The sequence below is a fragment of the Chinchilla lanigera genome, unplaced genomic scaffold (assembly GCF_000276665.1).
Source record: "Chinchilla lanigera isolate Chin_1 unplaced genomic scaffold, ChiLan1.0 scaffold00002, whole genome shotgun sequence".
In the NCBI taxonomy this organism is placed as follows: Eukaryota; Metazoa; Chordata; class Mammalia; order Rodentia; family Chinchillidae; genus Chinchilla; species Chinchilla lanigera.
In genome coordinates, this window is record NW_004955403.1 from 5663561 (window position 1) to 5677711 (window position 14151).

Consider the following 14151-nt stretch of genomic DNA (forward strand, 5'->3'; position numbering starts at 1 on the left):
CGCAGCTCCCTCTGGCTTTGACATCACAGTCTATGGTCATTTTCTAAGGTCTTTAGGTCAGCACTGCCCCTCCACTTTCAGTAAGATTATTTCATTGTAATACAGTTAGCATCTATTTTTAAACTGAAATTTTTCTGTGATCTCTCAATATCATAAATAATTTTTATTTTGCACATATTTAAAGTTTACCTTTTACATTATTAAGTTCTATATGTCCTGATAAAAGTTTACAGAAAAGTAGATAGTAAGTATAATATTGTCACTGTGAATTGTAACAAATATTTAAGGATTAAATATTCAAATTCCATACTGACATTCCCAGAAAATAGAAACAGAGGAAATACTTCATAATTCATTTCATAAGATGATCATTAATACCCATTATTACCAATTAATGTTGCAGTCATATTTAGATATTATAAGAAAGAAAATCTACAGATGAATGTTTTATGAATAACAATGAAAATATATTCAGAATATTAGCAAAAGATTCCCAAGAATGTAGAAGGATTGCATAATAATCAAAGTAAGATTTATTCCAGCTATGCAAGTCTGGTGTAGCACTTGAAAAAAATCAATATAATTTATCACATAAAGAAAGAAAATGATTTGAGCTCACTTAATGTAGAAAGATAACTCAACCAACTCCAATACTGATTCAAACTGAAAACTCTCAGCAAATTAGGACTAGAGGGACATTTTCTCCATTGAAGGAAAAAGCTACCAAGAACCTATCTTAAATAAGCCCAGAAACAATAAAGACACAGAGCTTTCCTCTATGATCAAAAGCAAGACAAGAAAATATTTCCTCTTGCAACATTTCTTTTCAACATTGCACTGGAAGCTCAGCCATCATAAGAAATCAAGGATAGCTAACAGAAGCATTAGAGAATGCTTATGCTGAAAACGAAATGTAATTATTTTTAAAATTTCAACAGAAAATTATTAAGTTAAAAATTAAAAATATCTATAAAAGTTATCTCCACAGTTTATAGAGATCGTGTATATTGACAACAGAATGATAGTCCAACAAAACTGGCAAAATATTAAAAAGACAATTCACAAAAATGATATGTAGACAGACAGCAATTGAAACAACTACAACATTTTTAGTTATCAGAGAACTGCTAATTAGAATCACAACGGGATTCCATTACACACTAAACTATAAAGCCTAACATTAAAAAGACTGATAATTCCAAGTATAGGTAGCATTGTAGAGGAATTGTCATTCTCACATATTGTTTGTAGGAATGTTAAATACTAAAGCCCCTTTGAAAAATGGTTTCTTTGAATTTTAATGAAGTTAAACATATTGTTGGGTAGAATAGATCTATCAATCTAGATCCTAGATTTTGATAAAAGGTCAATCAATGATTCATCAATCAATAAATGAAGACATGTGCACATCTACAGTAAGACCTATACAGGAAATGTCCTAGCAGCACTGTTTCAAATGGGCTGTTTTTCCATTTCGCTGGTGAATGGATAATGAAGAGTCACCTATCTGTCCAGTGGAGCACTGCATGCATATGAAAGGAATTGTGGATATGACAATAAAGGTGGCTTTCAGATAGAATAAACTGAGTAAAGGGGGTGGGGGAAAAACAGTCCATACTGTGTAATTTCTTCTGTATGAAATTTTAAACACAGGAATTTAGTAGGAGGTGAGCTGTTTTTGCCTGGTTTCAGAGGACAGCAGGGATATGTGCACCAGCTGCAGAGAGAACATTTTTATTTTGTGTGTGGTAGAGATTATGTCTGGATATATTTGTTAAACTTCGTGAATCACTCCACATAAAATGGGTCTTCACAGGGTATCTAAACTGTGACTCAGTAAACATAACCGTTAGCAGCTTCTATTATATAACCTACATACCACGGCTTCAAAAGCAAAAACAGTTGAAAGGGTAAAGGAACTCTGACAAAACAAATTAATTCTGACAAAACCAATTTGGATGGGACTTAGAACTTCTGGTCCAAACGTCTTAGGAAATAATTAGGGTAATTATATAGGTTTGGTAGTCTTGAAAATGGCATGTCATTTGAACCCATATGAGCTGGGCGTGGTGGCGCATGCCTGTAATCCCAGCACTCAGGAGCGTGAGGCAGGAGGATCATTGCAAGTTTGAGACCAGCCTGGGCTAGAAAGTGAGCTCAAGGCCAGCCTGAACTGCATAGTGGGACCCTGTCTCAAAAAGGCAAAAAAATAAAAAAAAAAATTGAACCCATGTGAACAGTTACAAGGTCAGGTGGTGCCTCCTCTCCTGATGGGAGAAAGGACTGCCCAACACCTGCAGTGTGTTTACTTATAAAATCAGCAAGAGAGGCTGTTAACAGAGAATTTTAAGGCAAGGGTAAGATCTGGGAGAAGAAGAACACCTAATCTTCAAAAACGTCATGGCTTGATGGTTACATGGGGAACAGGAGGAGACTAGTCTACATCATCCGAGGATTAGGCCAAGTCACCTTGTGTGGCAGCTCCCTGAGCTGTGTACACTTCCCATGGGGCCCTGCCAAACTCGTGAGAGGCAGAGGCCTTGTCCTAGATACCAGAGCTACAGACAGCTTCACCTCCAACACCTTCCTTTTATTCAAATTGTGAGCCCTTTGGATTTTCTCATTTTTCAAGAAGAAAAGTAATTTTCTGTGTTAACATTAACTATGCTACTTAGAAAACATGCCCTTTACAATTGAAAATTAGCAGTAATATGTCCCAAGTAGCTGTAATCCTTGGGAACTTACCAAAAAAATTTTCTTCTAACCAGAGCTGAAGTCTTACATGTCTTAGTTCTAGGAAAGACATTTTTAAACATTGTAGGTAAAACATAATGTGCAGAGTAAAGTTTGGGTAATTGAGTAAGCAAATTATTCCTAAAGCCCATGACATAAGAGGAGAAATAAACAAAAATTTACTTATTCAAATAAATGTCAGTAAAGATTTTCCTCAGTTCATCAGTGGATGTCCTATCAGATAGACTGTGATGGGACATCCACACTGTTATGTTGCCCGAGACCCTACCCGCCACCCCAGAAGAGAAAAAAACTCCCTTGATTGTACTAGCACTTCCCTTATCACCAAAAATGGCCCAACCGCAAAAGGTCACCCCGCCCCATGCCCCACCTGGCAAGGGCCAGATGTTCCTCCAGGGCCAACTAGCCTAACCACAAAACTCCTCCCCTGCCTGTTCTGGCCCACAAACTTCCTCCACAAAAAACCCTTAAAAACCCCGTACTTTGAACAGCTCGGGGCTGATTGGCCTGCTAGACAGCCCACTGTATCACTCTCCCACCTAATAAAGACTCTTCTCCTGTCAGACGGTCTGGTTCGGTTCTGTGTGGGTTTGACGGTCTAATCACACACATAAACAGCAGCAATCTGTGACTTGCCTTCCTATCAGCACCATTTGGACTATCCAGTAGGGTTTTTTGAGTTTGGAGAGGTGAAGCCTTTTCCCCACTGTGCCACCACTTTCAGAGGGCAGAGATGAGCAGGCACCAAAGCTGACCAGATTATACATGTTCTGTAGCAAAAACCAGCAACTACTTCCATAAGTTAGTTGGAAGATCCACTCTTATAATCTCAGCACTCTGGGAGGCTGAGGTGGAAGGGTTCCAAATTTAAGGCCCACCTGGCAACTTAGTGGGCCTGTGTATCAATCAATCAATCATGCAATCAATCAGTAGAAAAAGAGGCTAGAGATGTAGCTTCAAGCAAAGACCCTGGATTCAGTCTATAGTACAACACAACAAAAATTTATATGAATATATAATGAGAGATTTTCAAAATAACTTTCTGATTATTATTTATAATCAACCAAGCATGTTGATCAGTTACTATTTGCCATATAAACATGTAGTTTGAGAAGTTACTATGCCATATTCTTCTGCATACTTTGTATATATTACCTCGTTTGATAATTAAATAGCCATCTAAGAAATAAAGTAAACACAAAAAATACACCTGATTAAATAGCTCTCCAGTACAGCCTATCCTTAGAATTCAAATGCCCATATGGTACAAAAATAGCAGAACTATGTAAACTTCAAGGAAGCGTAATCACAAGAAACATAGAGATTTTTATTTTTCAATTTTTTTTTTAACTGTAGAAATAGATTTTAGAAGTCCCCTGCTTAAAGTGAGTTAGGTATTATCTCAGTTACTATTCTCTTGTTGCTGATACAAAATACCTGATGCCCAAAATTAAGGAAGGAAAGGTTTATTCAGCTCACAGTCTGTGGAGGTTTCAATTCATACTTGGCTGGCTCCAAGGCAGAGTGACACATGGCAGAGGGCAACAGTTTACAGAGGCGGAAAAACAGCAAAAGCAACAAGAGCAAAAGAGGGAAGCAGCAGCAAGTGCCTCTTTCCCTCCCTTACATTGTTTGTAAACTACCCACCCCAAGGCTTGGTGTAGCACTACATCAATAATCCCAACTCTGGACCATGACTGCATGGGGCTTTGGGAGGACACTTCCAGACACAAGCCATAGCAGGCATGTACTCGAATGCCTCAGGCACAATATGCTGTGGTCCAGTCCCACAATGGCTTCCTCACACCAGCAATAAGCTGAGAGGCTACCTTTAATGTCTGAAGGACCAAAACCTTTAGAAACATGGGAATCACAGCCCGTAGTCACCTCTTTCTCTTTCACATGGTGCTGAGATGCCATTCAGCTCCTTGCTTTCCTCCTCAAACAAGCTACTGAAGGTGAAGTCTCCCAAAAACCTGAGCTGAGACTATCCGCTCTGTCCACACCGTTAGAGAGGAAGCCAGGGGTGTTGGTGCCACCTTGACCCCACCATGCCTGTCACTCTGGGAAGTTGCGGGTGATTCATTTCTGCTATCTCCTACTCCATATGGGAAACTCTCTTAAAAAGTTACTGCATCAGAGCCTGTACATGGTGATTAATTTTTTGATTTCTGAGCTGAATATTTGAAGACAGATACGGAAGAGGGAGAGCATACTGCAATAATTAAGTGTGACCCTTTCCATGTTCTCAGGGACAGGCAAGCAAGAAACTAGGCTGCAGTCTTGAAAAAACTGTGGGAACCTTTAAGATCAGAGTTTCTATTACTGTTACTGCTTATGAACAAGCCCAGAGTGGGTAAGTCTTAGGAAGGACAGACTATAGCTGTTCACGGTCCCATGAGACCTGCCTGTAAATTTGAAAATTGTCTGAAGACAAAAACAATCTTGACTGGATGTTTTTCTCCAAAGGCTGGGAATAGACTCGTTTCTCAGTCTGCTTGGCTCAACCCAGCAAAATAGGAAGTGCTTGCTAAATGCTGCTGGATAATTGCAAATTATTGAACAAATGAGTTGATAACAGTGTTTTCATCATGTTCCTTCAGATTCAATTTTTAATTATCAAAATCCAAATTGATCTTTCATAGAGAACGTGTTGTGCCCATGACCCATTTGAAAGTATTCAGTATTTCATAAATTCAGCTTTATAAGTTTTCCGCTCTTTTCACCTTACATTGCTATTTCCTCTTGTTCTAAATGATTGCAATGTGCCTTGGACAATTTTAGAGAGAAGATATTTCTGTGAGTAGCCATAATTGCTATAAAACAACTTGATTTTATAAATTGTATCTGCTTTATTACCTGTTTTATTATTTTCACAATATAAATGCTAAATATAAGCCTTACACATTTAGGCTAGAAAAATTTTTCCCAATCAAATACTTTACCAAAAACTTTTTAAAGAATGTCCTCCTAATAAATAAGACCCAAGGCTAACACTTTTCAAATATACAGGTGATTTATACAGCACTGAGGCTTCCTGCAAAATATGCTGAGGAAGCATCCTATCCCTGAAGGTACTGCTCATCTGCCTAAGACATAAGCTATAATAGAGGCACATGATGTTTATTCCATGGAAGATGCTCATTTGAACATCTCCCAAAAGGAGAAATAATTTTTGTAAGTTCATGACCCTGGTAGAAAGAACAGGATTCTTAAACCATCCATAGAGGAACCGTAGAACACTTAGGAAATCCTCACCAGCCTCGTTCCTCTGCTTTGATTCAAATTCTATTTCCTGGCCTGCTCTTCCTAGACTAACTTCATTCCTTCATGACTGCACCATGCAGGAATACTATCAGTATGATGAGATGATAGAGCACAATTATCAGAATTCCACAGGGAGTCAGAGTTCTCTTTCAAGACCAGAAAACTATGCAGAGTTTTCAAATAATATGAATGGAAACATCTTGCGTCCTCATAAAGTAATGTGCTCCCCAGGGGATCTTTGAACATGTTAACTCTGATGTGGTATGTAAAAATGGCTAAATATATGGAAACTTTGGATTTTGTGTGAAAACTTGTGAAAATCTTGTTTCTGTTTTATAAAAATGTCCTTTTAATGAAATAAATAGCTTTTCTATAAAAACATTACATTTTATATAAAAAATATCAGAAAAGGTCCACATCTAAAATTTAGAAGGTACAATATTGGAGACAGATCTCTAAGGAGTAGTTTCTAGATGACAATAAATTCCTCTAAAAATGCATAAAAAATAAGCATTCCGAGGCTCTAACAACAGCTCAGTGAGAACTGGATGATTTTCCATTTTCTTTCAGAGATATATTTAAAGACATAAAAGGGGGCAATTCGAAATTCATGTTAGAATCAACCTTCATTTTCAAGAAGAATTTTTCGATAACACTCTACATAAGACTGGAGGACGAATGCTACCTATGGAGCATTTCCACACACTTGGTCTCAAAAAATTCACGTTCTTATTGATTCCCACAAACGATGAATATACACTCGGACTGGCTGCCAGTTCCAGGGCTTAGTTCTGCACAGCGCATGAGAGGAAAGAACATGATACACTTTTTCTCCTTCTAGCTTTAGTCAATATATTTTCTTTTGACTTCAAAAATAATTTTCACTGCTGGAAACTGCGAGGTGGACTTTTGAAGACGGAAGGGGAGGGGAAGGGGAAGAGAGGCAACAGGGCTGGGGAAGACCAAAATACCGGCAGCGCACGCTCCGAACCGCCCGAAAATCCCCACGTTCTGTGTTATTAGCGTGCCTTAATAGAACAATTGAAAATAATTTCATTAACGCTTAGGTTGCTCTTGTAAAATATTTTTCTTATATTCTATTTTTTCATGCTTGTATGTGCGTTGTTCGCTGTAGAGGTGCCAGCTCCCTACAATGAGTGTCATCATATGTTTCAAACGTACTAGTAAAAATAAAATTGAAGAAAGGGTCAACTTATTTGTGAGCAAAACTGTAAAGCTATAGAATATAATTGAAGTGCTCTTTACCATAATCGCTTAATAAACAGTATTACACGCACTTAATTCCTCATGCGTTTATGCAAGTTGTTGAAAACTGACTGACAGTAGCAATGATAAACCAACAAGATGTACGTAAATACCAGACTGCAGCGAGTGAAACAAGAAACCTGTATTTTTGTGGGGCTTTCACAGGCCATTCACTAACAATAAGAAAGATGATATCATGACTTGAATATCAATGGATTTTCAACAACTCTCTGTGTTTTGTTCACACTCAGATTTATCCAGTTGATTAAGGCAATTTGCAGAATTTAGAGGTAATTTCTTTCTGAAAGCCATGATACAGTGCTCTGATTGCAATGTACCAAGCTCTTTAATTGTGGAAGATTTTCCAAGGAAGCATAAAAATTTGCACCACAAATTATACCAAGTGTTCATCTCCTGAACTCTTCAGAAGCTAAAACCCTATGTGCAAAAGGTAAACTTTATATACCAGCCCAATATTTTGCTTTTTGCTCTTTGTGGATATGATGACAGACTCTAAAATGGCCTTCACTAATCTCCATTTCCTGGTTTTCTGATATCTGAGTTTTTTGTGGTATCCTTATCAAGAGTGAGTTAGATTCTCATTTATAGCTAATTTAAAGTAAAGAGGATGTGGTTGACATTTCAGTGTTTTGATTCTTTAATTAGATTATACAAAAGACTATGGCTTATGTTTTGCTGATTTTCATTCTCTGACTCTTGAATTCCTCGCTTTTGGGCTAGGAAATTGCACATTATGTGTAGCCTATAGATAGACCCATAAGACAAAACTCTAATGTCTGAAAACAACAGCTGGCCAGGATCAAAATCCTGCTGGATATCACCTGAGTCAGTGTGGAAATGGTCCTTTCCAGTTGCCATTTCTAGGCAGACAATAGCTGCTCCAGACAGCTTGGAGTTTCTTAGAAGGTCTTGAACTAGAACGCTCAGTTGATTTACGCCATGTGGAAATTACTGACTGCACACGCTGTGATAGAGTCAATGAATCCAGTCCTTAAACTTGGAGCTAAATTACTACACAGGAATAGTAACTAATGCAAAGTGTATTTTTTTTTTATTTCATGTTGCTTTTATTACCCCTTGCAAAGCTGAACAGTAATAAGACCAGTAGATTGTAATTGTCTGGTAGATAACTTTAGATACAATTCTTCACACAAAAGTTTCTTATGGAGCATATAAAGCATCCTCAAGTTATCTGCTCTGGGAGGAAACACATTCCTCACCTTGCAGATTGCCCTGAAGAGTAAATTCAGGCAAGTTTCTATTAGGTAGGATATGTGCAGAAACTTGGATTGCAATGGTTCCTACAGACTTCTATAAATTTTAAGGTGACCATATGACATTTTGTCTGTAAATTTTTCTGAAAATTAGTACTAAGCTAATGTTTAGGTCTTTTGAATTATTTTTATAGAAACTGATCTTCAACATGTATGGTCAGTTTCACTCTAAGTTAAAATTGTGAAGCATCTAAATTTATGTTAGTATTGATTAATTTCTTTTAAACAATTGTCTTTAATTTGGAAGATTCCAACACGTTGAGAAAAAGTAGTTTCCATTCCTAAACAAGCTTATGGCTAACAAATCAATGAAAATAGACATAGGCCACAAGAGAAGACATAACATTTTAAAAATAAATTTTACATTCCTTGCAAGCCTACAGAAAATGAGAGAAAGTCCTAGGAAAAACGATTTTCAAAGAAAGTCATTCAGAAGCACAATCAGAAGATAAATGGATATAAGCTAATAGTAATCACCTAGGGGAAATTTGGAAAAGACTTTGTGTCTAAATTCTTCTGGTCATCCCATGGTAGCATGCCTTCCCTCTACGTACAGAGCAGGATACCTGTCTTGCAAAAGTCTTCAGAAAGGGAGGATGGAAAAGGTCAGAGAGTGACCCTTATCTTTAGTTTTCTAGATTTTCCACGTCTTCACATGCACTAGAGGCCAAGGGGCCACGACATACAGTGTCATGAGTCCTGACAATGCCTTTACTCTGATGCTTTATGCTTAAAAAGACCCTTTGAGAAGCCCTTATTAATCTAGGTTTCAATTGATTTAAAATATTTGCCTCTTCCCATGAGAGTTTGGGAGGGTTGTGATTATCTGGGATATAACATCTTCTCAGACACTTCTGATAGTTTCATGAATAAGGGGTTTAATAGCCAATAGTATAGTAATTCATTTTTTGTCACATAGCATTTCCCTGATACAGTCACTAAATATTTAATGATCACCAGATATGTGTGCTAAAAACGTATCTAAATTCATCCTTCTGGATTTCAGGGTGGCTTGGAGAAATAATGTTTTGGAAATGCCAACAATGTATTTATATGTAAACTGGGCCAAAATATATACCAACATCACCGGACTTCCATCAATGAAAAGTAGAGGATGATAGTTCTTATGTATTTTAGTAATACTTCAAATAATAATTAAGAAAATAAGAAAGTAATGAGATTATGAAATAAATGTACACATTATATACTCATTAAGGTTCTCTAGAAGAATAGAAATAATAGAAATATTCAAATAGTTGCACAATGGGATTTCTTAGGGGAGTTTACAGAATCAGAGGCAGGTGAGTCCAGAATGGCTATCTGCACTCCAGGGAGCCAGGGGATTTGGAAGCTGCTCTGCCCAAGCAGAGAGAAGTTGCAGAACAAGAGGTCTCCAGGATGCAGTCAAAGATCTGCAGGCTCCCTGGAGAATGATCAGTTGGAGTCTGCACTGCAGACAGGAGAAACTGGAGAGTAATGTTCAAGGCAACAGCAGTGAAAAGCCCTATTTGTCTGAGCAAACTGGACCTCTTCAAAATGAGTGCATTTGCTTGTCCTTCCCCATCTTTATTCCAGCTGGGCTACAAGCCTGTTTGACGCCACTCAGAAGCAGCAAGTGTCCTCTGCCCTTGGTGTGCTGGTCCACACATCTACAGTCACCAATCATGTCTACAGATTTCCTCCTCCAGGCAAGTTGACTTATCATGATTAACTGTCACAAATTGTTGTGAAAGAATACGATAAAGAGAACTAATAAATGCAAGAGAGTTTTAAACTTTCCCTCCACTATCTCAGGCTTGTTAATTTCAATCCCTCCACTATCTGAGGTGTTGTGAATTTCAATCACTGAAATAAACTAACAGTAGACACATTAAAAGAGGAGAAAAATGACCTTGCAATTCTGTCCCTATAACCAAGAATCTCACAAAATATGAGAGTCAAAGGATTGAAATTTATATACAATATCTTGAGCTACAGAGTAGTAAGGGCATGCATAGGCTTGTATGGGAAAGTGGCCACCAGGAATCCAGTGTGAAGGAAGTTGTCCCATTACACTGATACAATCTCGTAGGTGGTAGCGCTCAGAAAAAATAAGTTGTAGCTTATGTGAGGCCTCTCTGGGAAAGGGTGTCCATATTTGGTCTTTCCCTAGACACCAAGGTTCTCTGTTAGGTTGCTGAGGGGAACTCCGTGAGAAGTTCCACTTGCATGCGTATTCCCCAAGCAATGTACAAAAGCATTACACACCCCATTGTTTTTCTATTCCCTATGCTAATCAAGCCTACTGTAAAAATTTTTAAAGGCAATAAAATTTCTTTTAGGCCCTTAAAGATTTTCTTTCTCATAAGGGTGAAACAAAACATTTAAAGATAGTCCAAACTCCCACTCAAAAATACTTTATATTAGTTTTCTATTTCACATCATATATTAGTTCTCTAAATTTCCATCACTGAGTAAAAAAAAAAAAGACAGTGCTTCCTGCAAAAAGCTATTAAGTGAAAATATGAAAAATTGATATTCTATTAGCCTTAGTTTTTAAAGTATACATTAAAATTTTACCTTGTGTCTTAAAGGTCTTCATGACTATATCACATTTTCAATTTCAAATTAACAGCCATAATTTTTAATGTGCAACAAAAGTTTATTTTGACTTTCACTTTTTTGTAACTAAATGTTAATTGAAAAATTCTTTGAACTGTACTGTTTAGGAAATCATTGTCTTAAGGAAGAGACATGTATTCATGCAAATTATATTTTTGTATAAAATTAAGTACTTGATATTGCCTGTTTCCTTCAAGTGTCTCTATCAATGTAAATAGAAATAGAACACTGGCTGATCCCTATTATTTCAAAAGACCTTTTCTGTTTTAATTTCTGCACTGTATTTTAAGTACCAGCAGTGAATAATGGCAGTCACTGTGAGTTTCAGTTTGAATTTGCTAGTTTTCCTCTTTTTTGTTAGTACAGATTTCAAGCACATCATGACCAACTTCACTGTGAGGAGCTTGTGCAGGTGTGTTGCACATCTCCACATTTTATGTGCCCTTTTCTATCGCTCCCTCCAGGCTCCTCGCAGCTCTTTTCATGCTTCCCAATTGCAGCAGCTCTATTTCCACCCTTAAAACTCTTTCTTAAAAATTGCTTTTCCCTTCCCAGTCTCTCTCCTCTTGTTCTTCTTCCCGTTTGAAAAAGGTCTTCCTGTTTCCTGATACCTACCACTGTTTTTGCTCCTTATTTACACTTTGGTTTTCTCATATGAAACAAACAATGAAGGCACTATTTTGAAAATGGAATAATCGAAATGTTCTCCCCATTCAACTTTGATATTGAGAAAACCTATTTTAAATAAATACCCAATTGAAAAATTCAATAACTCTTTTCACCTAGAAAGAGTAGACTTAGGGAGGGTACTATACTTACTTTTGTTATGTGCTATTATAGATTTTTAAAAATTTAATACATTTCAGTGGTGTTTATGCAGAAATAAAAGCGTATAAACATTAAAACAGAATGAAAGCTGTGCATTTTGCTACTTCAAAGAAGACATTTTTAGTTCTAATGGGAAAATAATTTAGATGAATTATAATAACCAGAGAACTTTAGGAGAAAGGATAAATTTAGCAAAGAAAAAAAATCAGGTGTAGAAATATAAGTATTTAAGCCCCACCGAAAAACATTATTTCTCCCTAAATATGTCTATTTTTCAAATATTTAATGACTTCAACTTCTTTTTCTCTGCAGTTCCAATCTATGTCTTTGATCATGTTCTTCACATTTTGATTACTGCTAATACATAGTAGTATAGGGATGAAGGAAATTTATCTCTCCACTATCTTAAGAGTTGAGATTGTATTTACTCTGGTGAACTGACAAGAGGGACTAGCAGGAAAAAAAAGGAGACAAATTTATTGAGGCTCGTGAGGCTATCACAAGAATGTGAGTAATCAATACTCCAATGAGATTGAGAAGGATATACACAGTTTCTTAACAGGTGACAGGAGAATGAGGGCAGCAGTTTAGAAGGGTCTTATATGGTTTTAAGGGAGATGTGTGCCCTCAAAACCAGGTACTGGTCCTGGACACAGTTTCTCCAGAGGTGCCATGTGGTGTCTGATTCTCAGTCTCTTCCTCTGTGGTATGAGTTCAGTCTTCACTGGTTAATGAAATTTCAGGAAGAAGAGTGAAGATAATGTTCCTTTGGGTCTGTCTGATCTTCAGGTAGACTAGGGGCAAAATCATCCATAAAGCCTGTGGTTCTGAGGCTTCTTCTCAGTCCCTGGATTTCCTCTAGAATGCTGCATACTTCGGTGCCACACTTTGGAGTGACACTTTCTGAGGCCTAGAAGTAGAATTTGCAACAGTTGAGACTAGTGCCTTAAAATGACAATAGTAAAACTATTCAATTTTGATGATTCTATATGTGTTTTTAAAATAACCTCTGAATAGCTGTTGGAAATATCATTTACATTTTAATCCTGTCATAGTTTATCCCATATAATCATGAGTAACCTACTATTTTTTTTTAAAATGACACTAGCACAAGAAAAAGATAGATGATATATTGTCTTTACCTGTAGAAAGATCTGATCAGTTGGAAGAAGGTAAGACTAGAAGAGTTGTAAATTTGATCTCCCAGGTGAGAGGCACCACATCATTCTTCTAGCACCGGTGAAAACATTAAGCAACTGTTTCCACTCACCCTCCGGAAGATTTCTTTCTCTTGCTACCTCACAGATTGTATGATGAAACTCTGGTTTGTGTTTTCTAGTTTTAGAGACTTTTGTTAAAGGGATAACTGGAAGAATTGAGTATGGGAAAAAATTCCACAAAGGGAGGCATAGCTTCTTAAATAGAATTACAGCATATTGAGAAAAAATTAAGAGTATTAGTAGGTGTACTTTTGGTCATCCTCATTTCACCCAGGATTTGTCAAGCTGCTCCACAAGAAGTATAGCAAAGGAAGTCTCTCTGGTAAATGACAAACAGCCATTCACATAGCAAGATTTCACCAGGGCTTAATGAGACTTATTAAATTTAGTCTACTAACAAATGGCAAATAGGACTTTGTCTCATGTTTGAATGGCATTAGACCTAACTGAAAGCAAGCATAAAGACAATACAAAGCAAAGAAACATAAATATGATCCTGCAAGTAAAATAAAGAACAGTTCTGAAATATGCTTTTGCTACAGAATTTGAAGCATCAACACACTAAAAATTTAGGCAGAAGCACTAAGCAACAAGTAAAAATTAAAAACAGGTAAGAATGAGAGAAAATAACATAATGAGCAGAAGAGAAAATATAATGTGTCACAAAATGACCAAGAAGGAAAAAGAAAAGAGTAAAGACAGACAAAATACAGAATTTACAGTGCGATCCCATTTCAGAACAGGTTGCTTGACAGTAAGGGTCTTAATTACCACCTTGTCCTGTGGTGGCGGGGGTTGACTGTAAAGAGCAGGTGGGAGCTTTATTGGTGAAGGAAAGATTCTGTTGTTTTTAAAGTAAGGGGCTGGGGATTTAGCTCAGCAGCAAAAGCGCCTGCCTGGCAAGCGCAAGGTCGTGAGTT